General features: G+C 35.5%; 1 pseudogene; it reads left to right on the forward strand.

Moving 5' to 3' along the window:
- The first annotated feature begins 18,421 nt into the window (after positions 1–18,421).
- On the forward strand, positions 18,422–19,452 carry LOC116143338 (annotated as a pseudogene).
- Positions 19,453–23,851: the final 4,399 nt, after the last annotated feature.

The raw sequence follows: 23,851 nt of genomic DNA on the forward strand, positions 1-23,851 counted from the left end.
TCAATTCTTAAGGGGCCGAGAGTTGAATGATTTTATGGGTTGGGTTGAGATCGAGAGATGAAACCTGATTAGTCTAAGGTAATAAAACCATAGATTGAGCGAACGCTAGAGATATGTTACCGCGATCTGTGAGGCTCTAGTAAATTCCATAGAACTTAATGATCTCTTAGCTTCTAAATTCAACTTAGAGATATTTTGGGTTGTTGCTTAAGGGTTAATTTGCTAATTGTTCGAGAGAAAGTTAGTGGAATATTAAGGAGTTTGGCCTTTAGAATAAGCTTAATTAGGTTAGGAATAATTGTCAATGCATAGGATTAAATTGGTGTGAAATCTGTGCCCTAGGTTTAGTCATATTGATCTCTCTACCAAAGTATTTATAAAATTCTGCTTTTATTTAGTTTTTAGTTTATATTTTTTTTCATTAAATTCATTCTTAAAATTATGTTGCATCAAATAGCAATACGATATACTAGTTTGGTACTTAGTAAGTAGTTCTCATGGGATTCGACACTCGTTTACTCGAGCTTTATTACTTGCACGATTTCGTACACTTGCGAAAAGCCTGTCAATGACTCATTAGAAGAAAGTGTTATAGGAGACAGAACAAAGTCTGAATGCGGAAAAGGATCTGTAGAGGAAGTACTAATTTGTTTGGAAGAAGTTAGCGGAGGAGACAATTGTGAAGATGACTAAAACGGGTTACTTGGAAATAAGCCTAGAGAGTTGGAATGAGCATGTGTAGTGGGACAAACATGAGATCTTGCTGGAAATTCTGACTGATCACATGTAGTAGGACTAACATTACTAGACACATTGGTTAAAGGTACTGAAGTGAGAATAGACCAAGAAAAAGAGACAGGAACAACTGGCAAGGATTTAGATGGCAAAGATTCAGATGACGCGGTTGTAGATGTTGAAGCAGAGTTGGAGGAAGTATGAAATGGGAAGTCAGACTCATCAAAACGAACACTTTGACATGTATAAACTCGACCAGAAAGATCTAAATACTAATAACCTTTATGTTGAAGACTATACCCAACAAACGTACATTTAACAGTATGGAAATTAAACTTATGAGCACTGGAGGGTCGAAGAAATGGATAGACTACACAACCGAAAATCTTGAGAGCAGAATAGTTTGGAATAGTATGAAAGAGTTTTTGGAAAGGACAGAGATTATCAAGGATAGGGGACGGAAGTCTATTTGTAAGATAAATTGAGGTTTGAAACGTAAATCACCAATACTTTAGTGGCATACCAGCTTGTGTAAGAAGAGTTAAACCTTGTTCCACAATCTGATGATGCTTCCTCTCTACTCTCCTATTTTGTTGATGGGTATGAGGACAAGGATGCCTAAAGAGTATGCCATGATCCTTAAAATAAGAGACCAAACTCCTATACTCCCCTCCCCAATCAGTTTGGACACATTTGACAGAGGCATTAAATTGTTTTTCTACTAGTTTGTGGAACTGAGTAAAAATGGTGTAAGTGTCAGATTTGTTCTTTAAAGGAAAGATCCAAGTAAATCTAGTGTGGTCATCCAAAAATTGTATGTAATATCTGAAGCCTTCAGGGGAGGTGATTGGTGAGGGTCCCCAAAGATCTGAATGAATAAGTTCAAGTGGTTTGGATGCATGAGAACCAGACTTGGGGTAGGTAGACTGATGTGGTTTGCCATACTAGCAGGCTTGGAAAATTTGATGTCTGGTTCGCAGGATGAGGTAATTTTAGAGTTTTAAGAATGTTTGTGAGTACTAAAATGTTAGGATGACCAAGACGTTTATGCCATAGCATAAAATCAGTTTTGCAGGTTGGAAAAGCATTCAATTTATTGCCAATAGAGGTATCAGTTACAACTGAAGTTGAAGCAGATTTAGATGGATTAACATGATCAATACAAGACTGATTATTGACAGATACATTCAAAGGTGTACACTTATTGAAAGTGGAATACAATTTTTGAGTTGCAGACAGGATATCAACATTCTTATTAGAGACTTTGACATGGGGAACAAGACTGTTGCCAATGGACTTTAAGGAGACTGGGGGATCCAAAACTACACTAGATGAAGAATACGGTGAATGAACTGGGACTTGAATGCGATAAAGTCCAGCTCTAAATACCCCGTGAAGAAGAATGACCTGTGACATTTTGTCCTTAACCACACAATGATCAGTAAAGAATTCCACAAGAACATCATTATCTCTAGTGAGCTTGGATACACTAAGTAAATTCTTTGTGATATGAGGAACAAATAAAATATGTTTGAGGTGCAAAGTTTTAACAGGGCAGAGTAATGTACCAGAACCAGTATGAGAGATTGATAACAACTCACCATTGCCAACCTGGAGTTGTTCATTTCCGGTGTAGGGAGAGTTTGTTGTAAGCTGTGAAAAATCTGAAGTAACATGATCCGTGGCTCCTGAATCCATATACCAGGCTGCATCTTGAATAGAGATTGGTGAAGCAACATAATTGATAGCAGCAGGTGTTTGATTAGAAGATTGAGATTGTGCCATGAACACTTGATTGGATTGACTGGCATTATGAGTTGTTGGCTGATTTACAGTAGGTGTAGAAAGTGGACCAGCATTTGGCAAGAATTGAGTGTGGTATCCAAGTTGATATGATGGTAATGGTCCAGAGAAACTGTCTTGTGTGTAATGAGGAGGAGGAGGAGAAGGAGCAGAAGTGTATAGTCCGTTTATTAAAGATGCAGATGATCTCATAAAACCAGGTGGATTAAAGTTGTCTCTGACATAAGAATTATGTCCAATAAAATTTACATCAAACCGATGATAGCAGTGTAAGGCAAGATGTCCAGCTTTTCCACAAACTTGACAAAAAAAAATTGTTTCTACCTCCTGTACAACCTCTACCTCGGCCACCAACATATCCTCCAGAAAATTGATTACTAAAATAAGGTTAAGGCTGAGATGTACCAACGACAGGTAAATTCTGACCAGTAGGTAAGTATGAGGAATTAAATCTAGTATATTCTGGTATAGCTGAGGTCATTGTGTTGTATTGATTTCTAGAAAGATGTGGTGATTGATCAGGCTCCATTTTCTTGTTCTCATTCTCCACTGAAACACTAGCAACATTAGCTGAACTATTATGAAACTCATTATGAATCATTGTGTTCATTACAGAATGTGATTTCTCCAACCTAAGTTCAAGTTTTTGTAAAACAATTTGAGCTTCCTGAACAGATATTGGATCAACCTTAGATTCCAGTCTAGTTATTATATTAACCACGGCAGCATCATACTCTGAATCCAATCCATCCAGAATATAGTTTAATAGCTCTTCATCAGTAATAACAACTCCACTCGATGACAAGTTTTCTGCATAGTTCTTCATTTTTAAGAAATAATCATGTATACTCATATCATCTTTCTTTGTGGTTTGTAAGAGGTTTTTAACACATGAAGTGTCTTAGCTCTAGACTCAGTCAAGAATTCTTTTTCTAATGTCAGCCAAATATCAGTAGCAAATTGACACTTAGGGATCACGGCAAACATAGATTATGAAATTGATGATAACAGCCAGCTAACTAACATTTTGTCAATTTTCTTCCAAAGCAAGTATTCTGGATTAGGTTTATTTATTACCTCTAATTGTGTACCGTCTAATAAAGCTTTCACGAAAGGAGCTGGACATGATATTAAACCAGTGATATGTCCTTCAAGGTTGTGAGCTCCTACTGCAAAAAGAATCTGTGATTTCCAGAAGCGGTGATTGTCTCTCGTTAGTTTCGGTGAAATTACAGGCAATGTTGAAGATGACACTGTAGCAGAATTGACAGGATTACTTGAATCAAAGGTGTGTTTGGAGCTCGAACTATTATCTGTTTTGTGAAAAGGTGAAGGATTTTGAGAGATATCAGCCATTCATGACATTTGTCAATGGCTCTGATACCAACTTAGAACACTAACAGAAAACGCAGGAAAAACTGAGCAAAAGAGAGAGAAAATTCAGATCTGTATTATTGATGATGATTTTTCAATGATACATGCGTAAAGTGTTTTATATATATATGCGCACTGCATGTGCACTGTAACAAAAATAAAACTAACTCCCTAACACGTCATCTACAATCAATGGTCAGATTTCATTACTTCCTAACAAATTTTTATTTTTTTTGATATAATTGGGGTAATTTTATAGTGGATAGGGCATTTGTGGAATAAAATTTTAAAACCAATCAAAACACCCCGATTTGGAGTGTTTTATAAACCCCTCAAAAATACACTACACTAGTTCTGGGAGGTTTTTGAGCCAATCAAAACCAATGAATAAAAAACCTGGTAAATAATAGTTTTAAAACACCTCAAAACCAATCTAATTAAAAACTCCTCAAAACCAGTAGAAAAAAAAAACTCTCAAACAGACCCTTAGTGTTTCATAATCCCATAAAGTTTAATTATCAAAACTACTTTATACTCATTATTCATGGGATGGGATCCCGTCCAAATCCAAAATTATTATTACAAAAAGGCTTGGCATTGGATGGAAAGTCATAATATACTTCTTCACGATTGTTAAGGGTTTGAATTTTTTTTTTTTTTTTTTTTGTGATCGAGAGTGTTTGGGTCAGCTTGCATGTATCTTAACTAATCCCCTAGCTGAGGACTCGGTAAAAACCTTAGTGGTCACTCTTATTAGTGCTTGGGGGGACTCGAAAAATTCATGAAACTTTTTTTCACTCTTTTATCATTAGACCATCCCTATTTTGTTGTCTTCATTTTTTTTTTTTTTTTCCAATAATATTACTCCTTATCTTTAGGGTTTGCTTAACAAAAACAAAACAAAAAAAAAAAAAAAGATTTGTCAGGAAACGATAAAAAACAAAAATCTTGGATAGTCATGTTTTGATAGAATTTCATATATTAAAAGTTGATAAAATGGCAAAGGAGAAACTAGANAAGAAATGCCCAGATTAACATTAACATTAACAATTAATTAACTAATACAAGATTCTATTCTATATAAGAAGCCATTAATGAATTAAATCAAGAGAACGCATATCTCACGCTAATTATAAACTATAATATCTTATTTGAAAAAACAGAATGCATGATGCATGCCTGCTTAATACGAACTGAAATATGAAAAATCAATACGGAAAACCTGTTTCTTGGAAGCTCTCTTCTTTCGTTTCTCTGATCCTCTCTTCTGCAACTCTTTTCTTCTTCTACTTCTTCTTCTTATTCATCTTCTTTAAATCTTTTATCAAGAAGAAGAAGAAAAGGGTTGCAGAAGAGATAAAAATAAACCTGATTGATTAATTATAAGAATAGTTGAAACTTATGAGAAACTTTGAATTTATAAGCTTTCGTGGAATCGCCATGCAGCAAACAACAGACTAATGTGGGTAAAACGACATGTCGTCGTTTTGCTTTGCAAGGTTTGTGCATGTTTCTTTTAGATCCTTAATTTTGTCATAATTAAATTTAATTCACTCTTATAATTTTACAAAATCATTAAAATTCACTATTATTTTATAACAATAAATTTATCCATATACAGTAAAACATCTCTCTAGCGATACTCTATATAGGAATAAACTCTACATAATCATAAAAAATTCTAGTCCCAATTTGGGATAGTTATAAATAAGAATAAACTCTACATTGTAATAAGTTATAATTTTTCTAATTTCCGCCTTAAGGAAAGTTGCCTCTACATAGTAATAATTATCTGTATATTACAAAAAAATATATGTTATGTAAAATTAAAGGTTTAAAATGAAATAAAATATTTATTTAAAATTGTTTGGGACAATGATTTATAGTTTAGAGAGTTGTTATCACATCTTTTACCTTACGAGTACGTAATAGCCTGTTAGCATGGATACCTTCTTATTGAAGCTAAAATATTTTTAGTTTCTCAAGCATGTTTAGAGCTTCATGGCACAAGACTTTTTGTATTTCCGTACTATTATCCTTAAGATTATTTCCTTTCTCTTCTTGTCTAATTGCAACAATGATTTCTCCTTTGGTTAAAGTATAAATGATTTGTTGCTCATTTGGATAATCGAAGAAGACGTAAATATCCATTCGATTAGTGTAGTGAATTTGTTAAATCTGATCAATCAATTCTATAATAACTCTTTTATTCTCCTCATCCACTTTATTTGTAATTTACAATTCATTGACATTAGTAGTCCTTATTTTACAGCACTTAAAACCATTGACAATTGTCTGTGGCTTCACATCAATCGACTATGTATCAACTGTATTTACAATTCCATTAATGACACTTATTTTTGTTGGTTCTAAGAAATGATCTTTTATCCGTTTTAAAAGTAGGCAATTGAAAAGCTGTATTGAAATTCTAATATTACTAAAATATGAATTGAAATCATAATACTGTACTACTAAAACATGAATTATAAAATAAGAAATCAAAACTATAATTTTTGTAAATACACCTCCATTAAGTTATAACCTCTTTATAGTAATAAAATTAGTTAGTCCCAACATTATGGCTATAGAGAGGTTTTATTATATTAATTTATTAAAATTAACTTTAAATTTATATCATTTATAAATACTTTTAACACGCCGCTATTATCTCATAAACCCTAATTCTATTATGCTATTTAAATTGTTCTCAGAAAAAAAAGATAGTTTGATGGAAGAAGAAGATTTGCAATAGGATATACTATTATCTCATAAACCCTAATATTTTTTTATTCTATTCAAATTGTTCTTAGTATAAAAAGATAGTTTAATGGAGGAAGAAGATTTGCAATATGATATATCAAATTACAAACAATATAAAATTGGAAGTTTTTAATTGCTTCACATATGAATTTATTGTTGTTTTTTTATTCAAAGTATTGGTAGCTATTGTAATCTATATAATTTTTGTGTTATTTAAATATATTATGTTCTTGGGATTATTTGTAAGAATTTATGGGGTGCAATAAGAAAAAAATATATATTTTAAAATTATTTTAGTTGATTAGTAGGGTGCCAATAGCTCAACTCTAATCATTTAAGTTAGGGGTATTCAAAAGAACCGGTTGGAACCGGAACCGGCAGGTACCCTGGGTTTGGTTCCAGTTCTTACCCAGAACCAATCGTCAATGGGTAGCTTCCGATTCCAAATTTTTGGAACCGGAACCAGAAACCAGGAACCGAGATTAATATAAAATCAAATTAAATATTAGGGGGGTTAATAAAAACTTTTGTAGAAAAAGTAATGTGAATACATTTATATTTATATTTCATAACATTTAAAGTAAGTTGGTTTAACTTTTGAGAATCTTCCTTTACAAAGTAATGGAGTTTGTAATTTTGAATTCTGAATTTTGAATTTATAATTTATAATTTTATTTTTGTTAACAAGTGCCAGGTAAGGGGTATTTGTAAGTTTTTAAGGGTTTTTTTGCCATTTTAAAAACTTTTGGGGGGTCATGTAATTTTACAGGGTACCCATAACCAAAACCGGAACCGTTGTTACAGGTTCTGGTTCTGGGTACCTAGGAACCGAAACCGTCGGTTCCGGTTCTGGTTCCAAATTTCAAGGAACCGTCGGTTCCAATTCCGGTTCCTTCAAAAAGTGCAGGGTACTCGGAACCGGACACCCCTAATTTAAGTGGATCAAAGTCCAACTATCCTAAATTATCAAGTCTGGATCGGCCCATGGGCCTAGAAGTCCATTACTATGGGCCTACAATATATGTTCAGGCCTGCTCTTGACCCAAACTTATCTGGCCACATACTTGTCCAAACCCATTTTATGCTTGAAAGCCCTACCCAACCCATTCTTAGTAAATAGTTTTCATACAAGTGATTCTTGTTTAAAAAGATTGGAGTGATTATTTAGTATTTACTAATTTATATGTTGATAGATCATATCATAACATAATTTTTTTTTTAAAAGTAATATTTTTTATTAAAAGTAATTATATTATGCCATCAATCAGTTAATAAAAAAGTTTGACAAATATAATCAAATTGGCTGTGTTTTGTACACTTTTCATACTCTATTATATTCTACTATTATATTCAATCCAATGAAAAATGTGTTTGTTTTAATATTGACTATTCAATTTAAAATCCAATCTTATTCTATTTAACTCAAAAAATTTAGCAATTACCTTTAATAATAAAAGTTTATAAATTAACAAAAACATCCCTACTCACCCAAGCCACTATCACCCACCTGTAGCCACTACCACCGCTGGAACGACGCATGACCGGCTGGATCTGGCTGGTCATGCATCGATCTTGCTTTTTCTGTTGATGACAGCTAGAAATCTAACCATCAACGACAGCCAGATCCACGGTCGTGCACCATTCCGGTAACTGACGGCCATCGTTTGGCAGTGGTGGCCGACTGCTGGTAGTCGACTGGGTGGGTGGGGGTGTTTTTATTAATTTATAAACTTTTATTGTGGGGGATGTTTAGGGGGTTAAAAAATAATCTAAAATTTTCAGAAAATGCTTTGTAATAACGTACCAAACACATTCTCAAAATCCTATCCTAAAATGTATTTAGAACAGGATTTTAGAAATCCTATTAAAAAATAGTAGCAAATGCAGCCTTAAATTTTTTTGGGTTTAATTGTCACTTTTTGAAAATATCAAGGTAAAAAAGTGCATTTTTTTAACATGTGGGTGAAGAGTGAAGTATTAGTTTTAACTTCTGTTTTCCGTTGGCAATTAATTAAATTTATGGTAGAGTAATTTGATATTTGTAGTTATATTTAATTAATAATTATGCATCAATTGAAGTTAAAGGTAATTATCTTTTTTTTCACACTATTCTTAAACTAATGATTTTAACATTATAAATTAAAATTAAATATTCAAATTGATATAGTTAAACTCATCTAAAGATAAAGATAAAATTATCAAAAAAGTACCTCTCCCCTTATGGTCGAATGACAAACTTTTTAGTCATCGGGGTTAGCTATACCCAAAAGGTCTTGTTTTCGAGTCGCAAGAGAGATATATATTACATTAGTGTAATTATCTTGGTCCATTGAGCTTGTAATGTATTCCGTGACCTTGAGGATTAAACGGACTCTAATGTGGGGTTTGGATACCTAATCTACCAAAAAAAAAAAATTGTCAAAAAAGTGCCAATTCTGAGTAATGCCATTAAATCTTCTTTCTATTGCTGTATTGCATCTGGAAGAAATTAAATATAAAGTGAGGATTGATTTAACTAAACCCCAGATATTTTTATTAAAAGAAAATGAGGATAAACTTGAAAATATGAATCAAAGTTACTTTGTAAATAATAAAATATAAAATAGTTGATGATGTGGTTATAGATGACTGAGGAGTGCACTTATCCTAAGGTACCTAACTTTATTCTGTCTCATCCAAAGCACATTTTGATTTTTAATTACGAAAAGTTGGAAATGCACACCTGGGTAGGCCAGCCCACCAGTCAAACCATTATACTATAATAAATTATAAAGATAAAAAGATAAACATTAGAAGTGCAAAACAATGGGAGGTTTACAAGTTGGAAGTCCTTGTCCTCCAAATTCCCAGCGCCCCCCACCTATTTTCTACATGACATCTCTTTATATTATAATATTATATATAATATTATAAATAATATCAAGAGCAAACGACTTTTTCCCACTCAAGGTTTGCCTTAATGACACTTTTCCACTCAATGTTCATATTTTATATTTTGTTAATATTTAAAATATATTTCACTTTTTTAGTTGGCCTTCGATGAGTTATCAGGGGTCAGGGTAAGAAGGTTTTTGTAGAGTAGAGATCAATAAATCAAATAGTGATGACTAATTGAATAAATTCTGTCGAAATCAGTCGCAAAATCATCTAAGAACAAAAAATCATAAATTTGTGGTGACCGACAATCAATAAGAAATCAAGTGTTAGAGTGAGAGGATTTTATAAAGAAGAGACTGTAAGTTCAAATGATGATGACAGAGAGAATTTTTGTTGTCAAAATCAGTTTTAGATAATAACGAAATATTAATTTTAGGTAAAAAAAATGGCATTAAGGCAAACCTTGGATGGGAAAGAGTGGTTTACTCTAATATCAATTTCTCACCTTCCAACTTACGTGTTTTAACAATCTTACTTTAAATTTTATGCAAATAAATAATACACAAAAAGGGGGATTGTTCAAAGCCAATTTATGGAAAACAAGATGGAATAGCTGATTTAAATGAACAAAAATATTATATTAAAATCATTAATTGAGACGAGAAAGAGACTAGAGTAGATAGTTGTCCTAACCTAGGATTCACATGTAATATAAGTTAGAGAGCCCTCAGTTTAAGGCGCCCATAGACCGCATTAAAACCAGCGAGTGGTTTTTGTTTTAAGTGTGAAACAAAGAAAATGAATGACTTCCTCGAAACCGGGAAGCATACGGTGTCGCTTTTTCCACATTGCGTGGCCTATATATGTGGCTGAGAGACTGACATTCCACCAAAGCGATGTCTCCTCTTCACTTTTCATCTGTGTTTTTATTTCCAATATGTCACCTTATTTATTTATTTGACTGGGTTGTTGTGGCATCGTGGGGTGGTTCAAAAGCCTTAAATTCTTCCTATTCCCAAGCGAGAAAAGTAAAACTTAACCAAAAATAATTTCTTTGAGCTAATTTATCGTTGCATCTTAACTAATCTTTAAGATATTAAAGATCGTATAAATATTATCGAGAATGTAAAGTATCATTAGATCAACATGTAAATTTTCAACTAAAATAATTCCCGAAAAATGATTAAAGTAATGCTCAAAATCAAGAATGTTAACATAAAAATCTCATCGGACAAAGGTAGCAAGCGATAAAACATCACTAGCACTGTTAAAACTCGTCACCCTCAGACTTGTTCAATACTCAATAGTACCACTCTCATGTTCCAAAGAGTATATGGATCATGTTCATTGAACGGTATAAAATAGGAAATTAAAAAGAGATAAACCTATTATTTTCATCTTTTGAACGTTGATAAAGCTAAGTCGTGGATATAATATTATATTTTTGTCATTCTTTTCCTTGGCCTGAGAACAATAGGGGAGATGTGAGATAATTGTTGAAATATGAGACGTGAAGATGAATTTTTATATTTGTTCTGTGTGAGAAATTAAACCAAAACCTCAAAGAAGCTATTTGATAAACCAGGGTTGATTTTTAATTGCATATATTGGCAATATTGAATTGAATGCTATCCTACCTAAAACAAATGATACAAAAGACAAATGCATTTTAATTATCTATGATTGATCGAGTAGGTCGATAGAAATTCTTGAGTGAATTACTCAGAAGGTCATAAGTTCAAGTCTTTCATCGATTGTTAATAATGGTAATCACTAAAATTTTTATCCGATTGATATTTTTTTAATCTCAAAATATTAATCGAAGTATATATAAATTAGTTCAAACATCTTTTTGTTAAAAAAAAAAATGTATCATTACAAGAGTTGTTGGCAGAAGTCTAATACTGTGTACAGTACATCGCAAACAACTAGAATTTTGACTTTCTTCAAAACGATAGCGTACCTAAAAAACATTCAGCACTTAATTAGCGCACTTTAATAATTAATTTAATTGAAAAACCGAGGGCAAGTTGAGATGAATCCAGTAGCCAATTAAGGTAATTAATGTCAACCCTAAGCTCGAGGTCATTAGATTCTGTAACCAACCAATTTTGTGGGCCATTTAAATCCAATTAGCTTAAGAATAAGAATAATCATCCTGGGGGGATGAACCTATTGACAAACAAACATTAAATAATTGCAACCATCGAGGAATGTTATTGATTTTTGTAAATATATTTATATAACAAAATCAACTTGATTGTATTAGATGACAAACAATCATGATTAAGGATTAATAATATTATAATAATTATAATTTAATTTCATGTGCAAGGATGCGATGCTCAATTGAGGAAAGTTCAAGTTAGATATCTGTGAATCACCATGTGATAGGTTATTGGCTTTCCAAATCTTTGGTAAGCCGCCCATGTTTAATGCACCGCCAAAAATAATACGGTTTTGTAAACCGTCAAACAAAATAATAATAATAATAAAAGGTTCTCAAGTCACTTCTTCGTTACTAATTTATCATAAATTTATATTTAAATAATGAGACATAAGTCAATAATTGCTTCTCATTGAATTATTACATTATTTCATTTCTCAATATCTATATAAATTATATTTTTTCAACACCTAATCTAAGTCATCCATTTTGTGGTAGCTTTAATTCAAGATATATTACATGGTTATTTTATAATAATTTGAATATGAGTAAACCACATATTCCCACATAAGGTTTAGCAAAATCTCAAGTTGATGCTTCTTATTGCATTTATTTCAATCTTTCCAAATTTCTACCCTTAAACTAATACTGTTAATGACTGTTGGAGATTGTCGAAAATGATAAATGAGGTCAGCAAATAAATGTATGAGTTTTTGTAGAGGAGGTTGTGGAGAGTCCAACGATGAATGAGTAAAATTGAAGAACAAATTTATATAAACTAATTTGTTATACGTGATAAGTATTAATTATACAGTAAAACATCTTTATAGTCATAATGATCGAATCAAACTAATTTATTACTATAAGGAGGTTATAACTTATAAATAGAGGTATAGTTACAAAAATTATTATTTTGATTTCTTATTTATAATTCATGTTTTAGTAGTATGTGCTAGGATTTCAATTCATTATTTTAGTAGTTATTGCTGCAATTAGACAATAAGAGAAATGAATTAATCCTGAGGATAATAGTACATAATTTTCAAAAGTTTCGTGTCAATAAGCTCTAAACATGTTTGAAAAGCTAGAAATGTTTTGGTTTCAACAAAAAGGTATCCATGCTAATACATATCCACAAGTTAAAAAAGTGGTAACAATTCTAAAATATAAATTATTGTCTAAAATAATTTTAAATAAATATTTTATTTCATCTTAAATATTTAATATAATATAATAATTTTTTTTTTGGTAAAATATATATATAATTATTATTACATGGAGTAACTTTCTTAAGATCAAAAATAGAAAAATTATAATTGATTATAACGTGGAGTATATTCTTATATGTAATTGTCTTAAATTAAGATTAAAATTTTTTATTATTATGTACTGATTATTTTTATATAAAATATTTGTATAGATTGATTAGTTGTATAATTGTGCTAAGATCAAATGAAACAAAACCGACAGTCCACAATTAAGTAGTACATTGTTTGTTAGTGAGTGCATCACTGTATTGGCGAATAGGTGGTAAAGCCGAAGGTAGTACAAAAATAAAAAATAGTACAGCTTTGGGGGCGGGCTAAAAGAAAAGAAAACCAGCAACGCAGCCGTAGGTTTTAGAAAGAAAGAGAGAAGGGCGGTATCAGTGGCCTGCAAAAGGTATTCCTAAAAACCTGGAGCTATTGAGGAGGTGGCGTATCCCATGTTATTATGTGGCAATTAGATTCCACACTGACATCTGAACGTAGCCGCCACGCGCTGCCTCCATATTTTGCATGAATTTTTTTGGACGCTCTTGCATGCCGCTTCCTTCTCCTTCCACTCCACCTGTCCCTCCTTCCTCTTCAAGCTTCAGAACTTTCTAGCCCTTTGTTTTGTCCTTATACGTGCTCAAAGAAAATTAAATTAAAAAAATAATTTTTGTAAAAAGAAATGAGATCAGAAAAGGAATAAAATATTGGAGCATGATTAGTGCCACGGTTGAGAGTTTCACACTAAAAAAGCTAACTTATTAGGTAGAAGAACTCTCTCCATTTATAAGCTTAGAACCTCTCTAATACGTTTTTAATGTGAGATTCGTTACATTCTCCTTCCAGCCAATCTTGTGACACCCCCGTCACAGGTGGAGCCCCCTGCCTACCCATCCACCTTACTCTTGTGTAGACCCATAATCACACGTAGACGTCCCTGTGTGGGCACTTAGCTGAGACATCGAAAAACGGATTGGGTCTGCTCTGATACCACTTGTCACGGGTTAGGAGTTTCATACTCAAAAGGTCAACCTATTAGGGGTAGGGACTCCCCCTATTTATAAGCCCAGGACCTCCCTAATACGTTTCTGATGTGGGATTCGTAACATTCTCCCCCCATCCAATCTTGTGATACCCCTGTCACAGGTGGAGGCCCCCGCTTATCTATCCACCTTACTCTCATGTGGACTCACAATTACACGTGGACGTTCTTACATGGGCGCTTGATAAGTAAGACATCGAAAGACGGATCGCTCTGAGGTTAGCCTTTTTTAGTGTAAAATCCCCCGCCTGTAACACTAGACAGGTTTTGTTTTAGTATTGCAAAATCAAAGGGTGCAAGCTAATGCATCCGTATACAAAGAGCTAAACTCTATTCGCTAACTATTTCAAGTAGGAAGATACCAGCTGGACTAATCAACTACATTTAATGAAGTGAAATTTTCCTTCATAGTTTGTTTTTTTTTTTTTTTTTTACACTAATTTATGTATACTTCAACTAATCTCTTGAAATACTAAAATTATCGATTAGATATGAGTTCCAATAACCAATCAAGGAGAAACTCAAACTCATGGCCTACTTAATAGTCTCTATCTAACAACTCGTCTACTTCATAGTTATCTTTAATGATATTAATTTTTAAAATATCAAAGTTTTGATTTAAAATACAAAAATAATAAAAAAAAATTATATGAATTAAGTACTTAACCGATTAATAAAAATAATAAAACTATGTTAAATTATTAAGTTTAGTATTATCTGGGTATGATCTGTATTTTAATAACATTGTTAAATTATACTTGTAAATACTAGATTATCAAATATTTTATAATTTAGTAGCATAATATATTATTTACATATTAATAAAAACATATTTATAATTTGTACAACATGTAAATTTACCTAAATTTCATATTTTGAAAAATTAAGATTACTGATTCAACTATATATATAATCGAATAATTTTTAAGTAAGGACCTCCTTAATTAAATTTTGTAAGGACTATAATTAAGTACTATTAAATTAATTATCATTGGACTAAAATGATATTTTACATGAAAATGAAAATATATTGAAACGTAGTACTGTACTTTAAAAAGGACAAAAATTGATTAACTGTAACAAATTCATTAATATAATTATTATTATTTGCACAATAAATAAAATGTCTTTTTTTTATTTATTTATATATTAAAAAAAAAAAAAAAAAACTCTAATAAGCCTAAATTTTATAAAGAGCTAAACGTGTAACCTGTCTAGTGCCACCAATAATGCTTCGGACATCGAATTCGTGCACTGAATTTTTTTACCGAACGATGTAACATCCACTAAGACGTGGCCATATTGGATGGAAAATACTGATTCAGTGAATAGACGGTCGTCTATCTTACATGGACGGTCATCTATATGTTATGGGCGACCGTTCATCACGAATAGACGATAGTCCACGACAATATCAATGGGCTCCCGTGAATATAATATGGATGGGTATCAATTTACTATGGACGAGTATCCATATAAGATGGATGCCCGTCTAGAAAAGTTTAAAAGCAAATAATGGACGGACATCCATCTTATATGGACGTCTGTGTAAGATGGACGACCGTCCATACCAAATTCTAGTTTAATAAAAAAATTTCTTGAAAATTTTCAATTAAAATGTTTAAAAATTTAGGCCTCCCAAAATAGGTTTTAAAAATTAGGTTTCATTTCTCTCTTGCTTTGCATTTTTTTTTTTTTTATAAATGAAAAAAAAATTGTTGATTAAAAAAAAATTATTTGAGTATGGATGCCAGTCCATCTCATTTTGATGGTCGTCCATTGTATATGAAAAAGAAATTGTAAATTAAAAAAAAAAATTTATTTGAGATGTACTGACGTTCATACTTTGTGCTTTAAAATTCTATGGACGGTCATCCATATAATGTGGACAACCGTCCATAGTAAAGGGACTCCTTTCCATATATTATGGACGAGAGTCCGTTGATATTTTATGGACTCTTGTCTATTCGTGATGACGATTGTCCATAAGATGTGGACGGACGTCTATAATTGTTGGAGGACTATTTATTTACTAAATATCTGTGTTGTGTCCTACGTGGCACGTCCATATTAAAGGGACTCCCGTCTATAATATATGGACGAGAGTCCATTGATATTTTCTGGACTCTCGTCCATTCGTGATGACGGTCGTTCATAAGATGTGGACGGGCGTCCATAATTATTAGACAGACGTTTATTTATTGAATATATGTGTTGTGTCCTACGTGGTATGTTCGAGTCAGATATCACATAGATCAGTGCAAAATTTCGATATCAACATTCGGTGTCCGTAGTATTTTTGCTAGTGCCATTGCCAATAGGTATTTGACCAAATATTTATAATATTTTAAGCGTGGTATAAAGACAAGAGACGCCATAAAGAAACAACATTGAAGCAAGATATAATTTAACAAGATCTAGGAATAGGAGTTTCACACTATACAAGTTGGGCATTATATTATATGAAATTAAATCATTTTAATATTACAAATGGAGCAAGTTCATGTATCCTAAACACCCAAAAGAAGTAATTCCACTACTGAATTTTATTATTAATTTTACGCCAACTATTAACAAAATTAATAGGATATTTCCTTTGATATTATTTAAAAAAATATTTTTTTGAAAATAATAATAAAAAAATAAAATTTATGTGACGCTGCATCAAGTGGACTTGTTAACTTCCAAATTCTTCGCAGCCGTCTACTCATTAAACAATCCTTATGTAATAACTAATAAGCATTAGATTACACTAATTAATTAACCATTTATTATTGTCCCTTTTTTGTTGTATCAATACATAAAATGTTATTTTAATTTTGATTAAATACTATCATAAAAGAATAATAAATTGTTAAAAGTGTTTCAAAATTCAACCATCAACAAAATACTCCTAAACTAACCCCAAAGGATTGGTCTACCCTGATGGTAAAAAAAAGTTTGCTCCTTTCATTTAGGTTCGTTTGGTTCATTATTTTGATACTTTTTAGAATAATATTTTGAAAAAAGTTAAATTGGACGGGTATTACGATGTAGGAATTGAAAATTAACAAAAACACCCTTTATGTTTGTTTGTTTACTAAATACCTCTATAATAAAATATTAAAAGTTAACAAAAACACCCCAACCCACCTATTAAATACGAACAGCCAGCCACCATCGTTGGAGGGTTGCTGGGGTATTTTTGTAATTTCTAAATAAAATATTTAGGGGTGTTTAGTAAATTAAGAAATTTAGAGGGATTTAAAAGAAATTAAATAATATAAAATAATATTTTAAAAATAAGTCAATTTTACTGTTTAACTTGATGGGAATATTAATAATAGTATTTCTAATAGTATTCCCAAGAGTATAACAAACGGAGCCTTACTTTTTAGGTTTAAACTATATTGAAATTATTTATCATATTTATGTTTTATGTAGAATATTAAATTTATAGAACATTCAATAATTTTGTGATTATTTACTATATTTGTAACGTATGTGAAATATTGAATTTATAGGACGTTCTGTAGACGGAAAGACAATTTGCATTAAAAAAATAAATTATAGTGAAAAAAGTAAAGAAATATCCGTAAAACTACCTTGGTAATGGCCAACTGATTAGATGTTGTAATCTAGTACTTAAGAAAGCTTAATCTATAATCTAGACTGCTAATCCAAGTTGAGTCTCATGTCTTAAACGATAAGCATGAAATTACAAAGGGCATCCAAAACCGCTGGCTAACAGTCTTGTACTGCGCCCACAGTCCCAAATATCAAAACCGGAAACCGGTCACTGGTTTTGTCTGAAGGCGGTTTTGAACTAATTGACACCATGACTTCCCGAAAACCCGGAGCTTTATTTTTTATAATTTTTCGTTTAAGAAAACTGGGACCTCCCCCTTTGGTGGGCCCTTCGCTTCCCCCAATATGTGGCGATTCGACCGCACTCTGACACCTGAACGTGCATGCCACGCGCTCTTCAATTCCTTTCCCAATTTTTGGACCCACTTGCATGGCATTCTCAACCTTTTTCTCCACCTGTCAGAAATTTCCAGATCCCTATTTTACCCTTGTATTCCTTCGGATTCTGAAATGTTAGTCCTGCGATTTAGTAAACTAAGCGAGGGTAATTTCGAACGGGAAAGTGCCAAACTCGTTTCATCGGTTTCAGAGCAAGAGTTTCTGTGACTTCTTTGTTGTCACGCAATGAAACAGTAACTAACGTACGCTTCCAATAAGAACATGAAATCAGCATCCAGGGTTGGGGAGTGAGACGCACGCGTTCCGACCGAGAGTGAATATTGAAGTCCGTATTTTAATAAGCTCAAAAGTGGTACAAGCCCTAACCTCCTTGAATGTGGAAACCAGTGTTGTGGAGATAAAAACAACTGCGTCCGCAGAGTAACCTGGAAAACCCAGCGGCTTTCATCCTTAACTCTCTTTCTCTTAAATACCACCACTTCATTCATCTCTTCTATTCAACAAAAGCATCATCATCCTCTCTCTTCTTCTTCTTCTTCTATAGCTTCAAAAGAACAACACTTAATAATAATCTTTCTACTTGTTATACTTCTTTGAAAATGCGTATGAGCTGTAATGGATGTCGCGTTCTTCGCAAAGGCTGTAGTGAGAATTGCAGTATACGACCTTGTCTGCAATGGATCAAATCCCCCGAGTCTCAAGCCAACGCCACTGTCTTTCTCGCCAAGTTTTACGGCCGTGCTGGGCTCATGAACCTCATTAACGCTGGCCCTGAACATCTGCGTCCTGGTTAGTGTTTTTTTACCCCTTTCTTTAAGTTAAGTTTTAATGTTCTGTTAATGGCATTTTCGTAAATAACTGACAGTCTTTTATTTCTTCTTCATTGCAGCGATTTTCAGGTCCTTGTTATACGAGGCTTGTGGGAGAATAGTGAACCCGATATACGGGTCGGTCGGTTTGTTATGGTCGGGTAGTTGGCAGCTCTGCCAGGCGGCTGTTGAGGCCGTGCTCAAGGGGGCTTCGATTACGCCAATTAATTCTGAAGCTGCGGCGATCGGCCAGGGCCCACCTCTCAAGGCGTACGATATTCGCCATGTTTCGAAAGACGAGAACTCCGCGGCGTCAGTTGAGCGGGTTAAGACTCGGTGCCGGGTTAAGCGAGTAGTTAAGCCGAAAGCTCAGAAGATTGAGTTTAACAAATCGGTTGATGAACCAGCGCGGTGCCCGGAGACTAAATTTTACGCAGATGAAATGAACCGGTCCACGAGTCACGAGTCGTCTCTGAGTCACCAGTCCGAGTTGGCCGTTGTCGAGAATGAAAGCAAGGAGAGCGGAGAGCATGGTGTCTGTGGAGACAGCTGAAACGGCTTCGCTTCTCTCCGAGCGAGCCGGAGTGTGGCGCCAAGCCGAATGAGCGAGCCGTTCAGGTTGTTCTTGTAAGATATTGGGTTGGGGCTGGAGTGACACGGGTTTGAGCCGGTGGTTTCACCTGCAAACCAGTGGTGCCGTGAAGAAGAGAAGGTTGGAGGATGTGGCGCTGTGAGGGAGACACGTGTAAGGTGGAGCTGGGGTTGATTATGCAGCATAAGTTAAAAGGGAAAGCCTGGTGAGTGGTGACAGTTTTGGCAGCCGGGGCTTTGTTAATTCCCTAGAGAGATGTGAATTTTGACTCTTATTATTATTTTTTTATTTTGTAAGTTTTTAATTTTGTTTTTATTTTTCCTTTATGATGAACAAAGAGATGTACAAACTGTGGTTTACTGAATAGAAATGGTAAAGAATGGAGGGAAAGAATGACTGTATATTTTATGATCACTGCAAATTTCCATTTTTGAAAATTTAATTAGAGATGATGGTCAGAAGACCGAAATTACACATTTGCCCTCTTTTACGGCAGATTGTGAACAGATATTTTCTGAAATTTAAGTGGCGCATCTGCCATTTATTTAATAAAATGATAGCAAAGATGATTAAGATAAATAACTTATAATATAGTAGATAGAATTTCAACTTGTTTTGGTTTGTAGCAGTAGAATAATACAAATGGATAAATGGATATTAAAGAGTGTGTTGTAGCAGTATATACGAAAATAGATATTAAAAGTTATGATTAGAATTTTTATGATTAATAAGATTTATTGCAATAAAATATCACAATAGAATGTTTATTATACATTATTCAAATAATTAATTAATAAGAGATTAAAAAATTATTTCAAAGAGTAATTGGTATGACATTAAAAAGGTGATTAAAGATAAAATTAGATAACAAAAAGATTATTATGTAAGTTAAAGTACTCATATTACATAACTTATGATCATCTTTCATATTGGTTTCTTCATATGTTGAGTAATAAAAGATTGTTAAAACTTCATACCCGGAACCAAAAAAAGATAATGACTAGACTAAAAGATAGATAATCCGAGAATCTAGCTAAGGCTTAAACATACGCAGGTTTTATGGGTTTTGCGATTGCCCCTTTGGGTGTCCGGTGTAATTAACATACAGTCACTTGTCGGCAAAAATTTAATGTTTATTGGTCTTAATGAGGCGTGTTATCGTTTTTCCAACCCGATTTTTGTTAGATCGTAATATCGATTGTGCCACATGTGATGAATCCTTTGATCATTGGGTGACACAAATGGCGGTGAGGCAAAGAGGCTTAAGTTTGTGATTGACAGCTTTGGGTGTGTCAATTTCTTTTGACCATAAATGAACAGCACAGCAGGGGCGAGGGACTGTTTTCCAAATGTGAGGGAGATAAAAGGTGTTATTTCATAGCTTGGGATGTCTTAGTACACCAAACCCTGGGGAGGTGAGGAATAGTACACACCAAGATATCCAAATTTAAATAAAGATTTAATATGTTGATGCTCGATTTGCGCACCAACCCAATTGTCACGTGAGTGACACTGTTTTATGAATTTTATGTTCGGGACAATGGATGCCTGTCCACAGAAACAATGAAAAGGGACTTTTATTTAGTGGTTCGGATGCTAAGGTAGCAAACCACGTCCACGATTTTGTATGATGTTGTGTGGGTCAGGTCGCTAAGCGGACGACGTACAAGAGAGTTAATAAAGAATCTTGTTCTTACTTTTTACAAGAGAGAGATTATCTCTGGGTAATGAATGAACCAACCCCCTTAATGGTGAGGTTTTCTTCATTTTATCTCGAATGGAAGCGTGTATCATCATTAAATCTATGGGTTGGTGTGATTGTCAGCACGTCATCATTCACGTCCGTTTCCCTTTTTCCAGCTGACTTTGCACTGACTTGCTGCAGAGAGATGGACGCGTGTAAGCTCCATGTTTATTCGCGGTCTGACGGTGCGACATTGTCCTGAAGGGGCAGGTTACTCTGACGTGACTCCTTCACGTCAGCTCTTATTTCCGTGCACAACAGAAGCCCCTAGTTTTAAGGTCGAGGAACGAGCCTTGGAAACACGTTCACATGGAGACTTTGGTCCTCCGACCTGGATGGGACGAGCTCGCCAAAGACTCGTACGAAAACGGTCTAGCGCGACCTCGCGCGCATCCTTGTCAAGCAAACACCCACAACTCGCCCACTGACAATCTTTATCTCAGCGACCTGGGCTTGTTGGACGCTCCTTAGTGTAGTTCACTGGAATCTGCTCCTGCGCTGTCAGGGCTCTGCATGCGTTACAGCGCGTGTCGACACATTAAATGCGCGTATGAGGACCCGACGCCGTTTTGACAGTAGTGACCGTTTAACGCGTTTGAAACTGACAGCCCTAATTTGCTGCAGTAATGCGACGTGGGTTGAAATGGTTTGGGCTCCCTTTGTACGGCATTTAATGCGACGTGGGGGAGAGATATGCGGAGGAGAGGGGATTGCCGTTTAGACCTCCGAGGGGTGGTAACCGTCGTGTCGTATCCATATAAAAACTTGGCATTTTTCAGATGAAGTCACCGAAATTTCTTTCGCTTTGAGTGACAAACTTTGGGCAAACCAAGAACCATTTTCTCCCGATCGACGCTTTTCAGGCAACGGACGAGTCTCGGCCCAGCTCCATTATACCACAGAGTAAGGTTCTCCTCTTTTTTTTTTTTTTTTTGGTATGGTTTGACGAACCACGGTGTTGGGTTTCCGGCGTTTCACCGGGTTTCGACGCGTTTATTGGTTCGAGCCGTGGATGGGCGTTGAATCACCTCTAGGTTTTAAGTATTGTCCCTGCTGCCGCACGGGACAAAACTGAAGGCCCAAATGACCAGTGTCTATGTTGCAGACTGGAATGGAACCGTCAACATACGGGACCGAGGGAGGAGCAGCGTCCTCGCGGGGAGCTCCCGAGGACGCAGCTTCGACGTCTATTCGGTCCTTACCTCCGAGGAATATGCCAGAATAAAGCGGCAGTCGATATCCGTACGAGGTGTTCTCGACACAACTAGGCCGTCACGGCGCACACCGAGGCCTTCTGCCGCTCTACTCGAGGAGATCTTCAAGGGTGGAGGGAGGATTCCCTTCCACCTTTCATCAGGTCGGTCCGGATATTTCGGGATCGCACCAATGCACTGACGCCAAACGCGTATGTCATCGCGTTGCGATGTACATTGCGTGCTGCGAGAACGGTTTGGGCGAGCCGTCGGCACTGAGACTCGGTGTCGCCTACTATTGAAGAAGGTAGGGACAAGGATTCTTACTACTTGTCTCGGCGACCTAACATTGCTGGGGGATACACAGCTATCCCAGCAATGGGGGGCCTACGACAAAAGTTTTCTTTTTCTTTATAACGGTCACCGCCACTTCCAGGATCCAGTAGGTTTCTCTTCTGGATTCGTTAATTGTCGCACGATCATTACTAACGACCTGTTTTCTATGCAGTTAACAGAACGACCAGCCAAGATTTACTCGCCGACCCGAGCAGTGCTCTTATCCTTCAGGATACTAGGCGAGGAACAGCCGGGACGCGAGGAGCTGTGACGACCGCGAACCTGGGAAGTACGGTTTTCACGACAAGGCATCATTAGAACCTTGGACGGTGAGTTATGTGGTAACTTTTGGCGTGGTATAAATTCCTTACTGACAGTTTAAATGCAGAGACCATGCCCCAAAGGAGTCCGGGCAGTCCCGCCGAGCGCCATTTGTTTCCCTCGATCAAGGAGGGAAAGGGAAGGGAAAGGGAGGCCGAGGCTGCTCGTGCCATTCCCGCCAACCGCTGCGAACTTCTGCGCCTTCGCAGCCTCGCCCGCACAGAAGCGACCAGAACAGAACAGGTCGCTCCCGCACCTCCTGCTCGCCCCAGGGAAGGCTCCGGCCCAAAGGTCAAGAAAAGGAAACAGGTCCAGGTCGAAGAATCTGAGACCGAATCCGAGGAGGAGCCCCTCAGGACGCGCCAAATCCAGGAGCCCGGAAAGGACCCGCGAGCGGGCGGTGACTGGCGACAAGGCGAAGGACGCCCGGTTCTGGACTCTGTTGGGAGTTTGCCCGAGTACTTGCAGCCAATTGTATATGGCTGCTCTGAGAGCGAGCTATGGGGTCGTATAATGAATTTGCAGACGCGGGTGACGACCTGATGGCCCCCTCGTTTCAGCATCTGAGCAGTAAACCAGCTGTACCTTGAATTCCCATTTTGGTTTATTCTAACTCGTATACTGCTCGCAGGGGTTGCTTGCGATGAGGATGTCCATGGAGAAGACGCGGCTGGGGGCCGCAAAGGAACGAGCGACCTGGAGGCGGAGGTCGCGAAACTGAAGCAAACTTGGAGTCGTTGAGGCGGAAAGAACCCAAGCGTTTGAAGCAGCGAATGGTACCTGAACCAGAAGGACGCTGCTCAGCGAAAGTAGACTTCCAGAGGGCAGAGCTCGATCGGCGTGCCGAGGAAGTCAGAGAACTTCAAGGACGACCGCCAG

Source organism: Pistacia vera, unplaced genomic scaffold (genome assembly GCF_008641045.1).
Source record: "Pistacia vera cultivar Batoury unplaced genomic scaffold, PisVer_v2 Contig43, whole genome shotgun sequence".
NCBI lineage: Eukaryota > Viridiplantae > Streptophyta > Magnoliopsida > Sapindales > Anacardiaceae > Pistacia > Pistacia vera.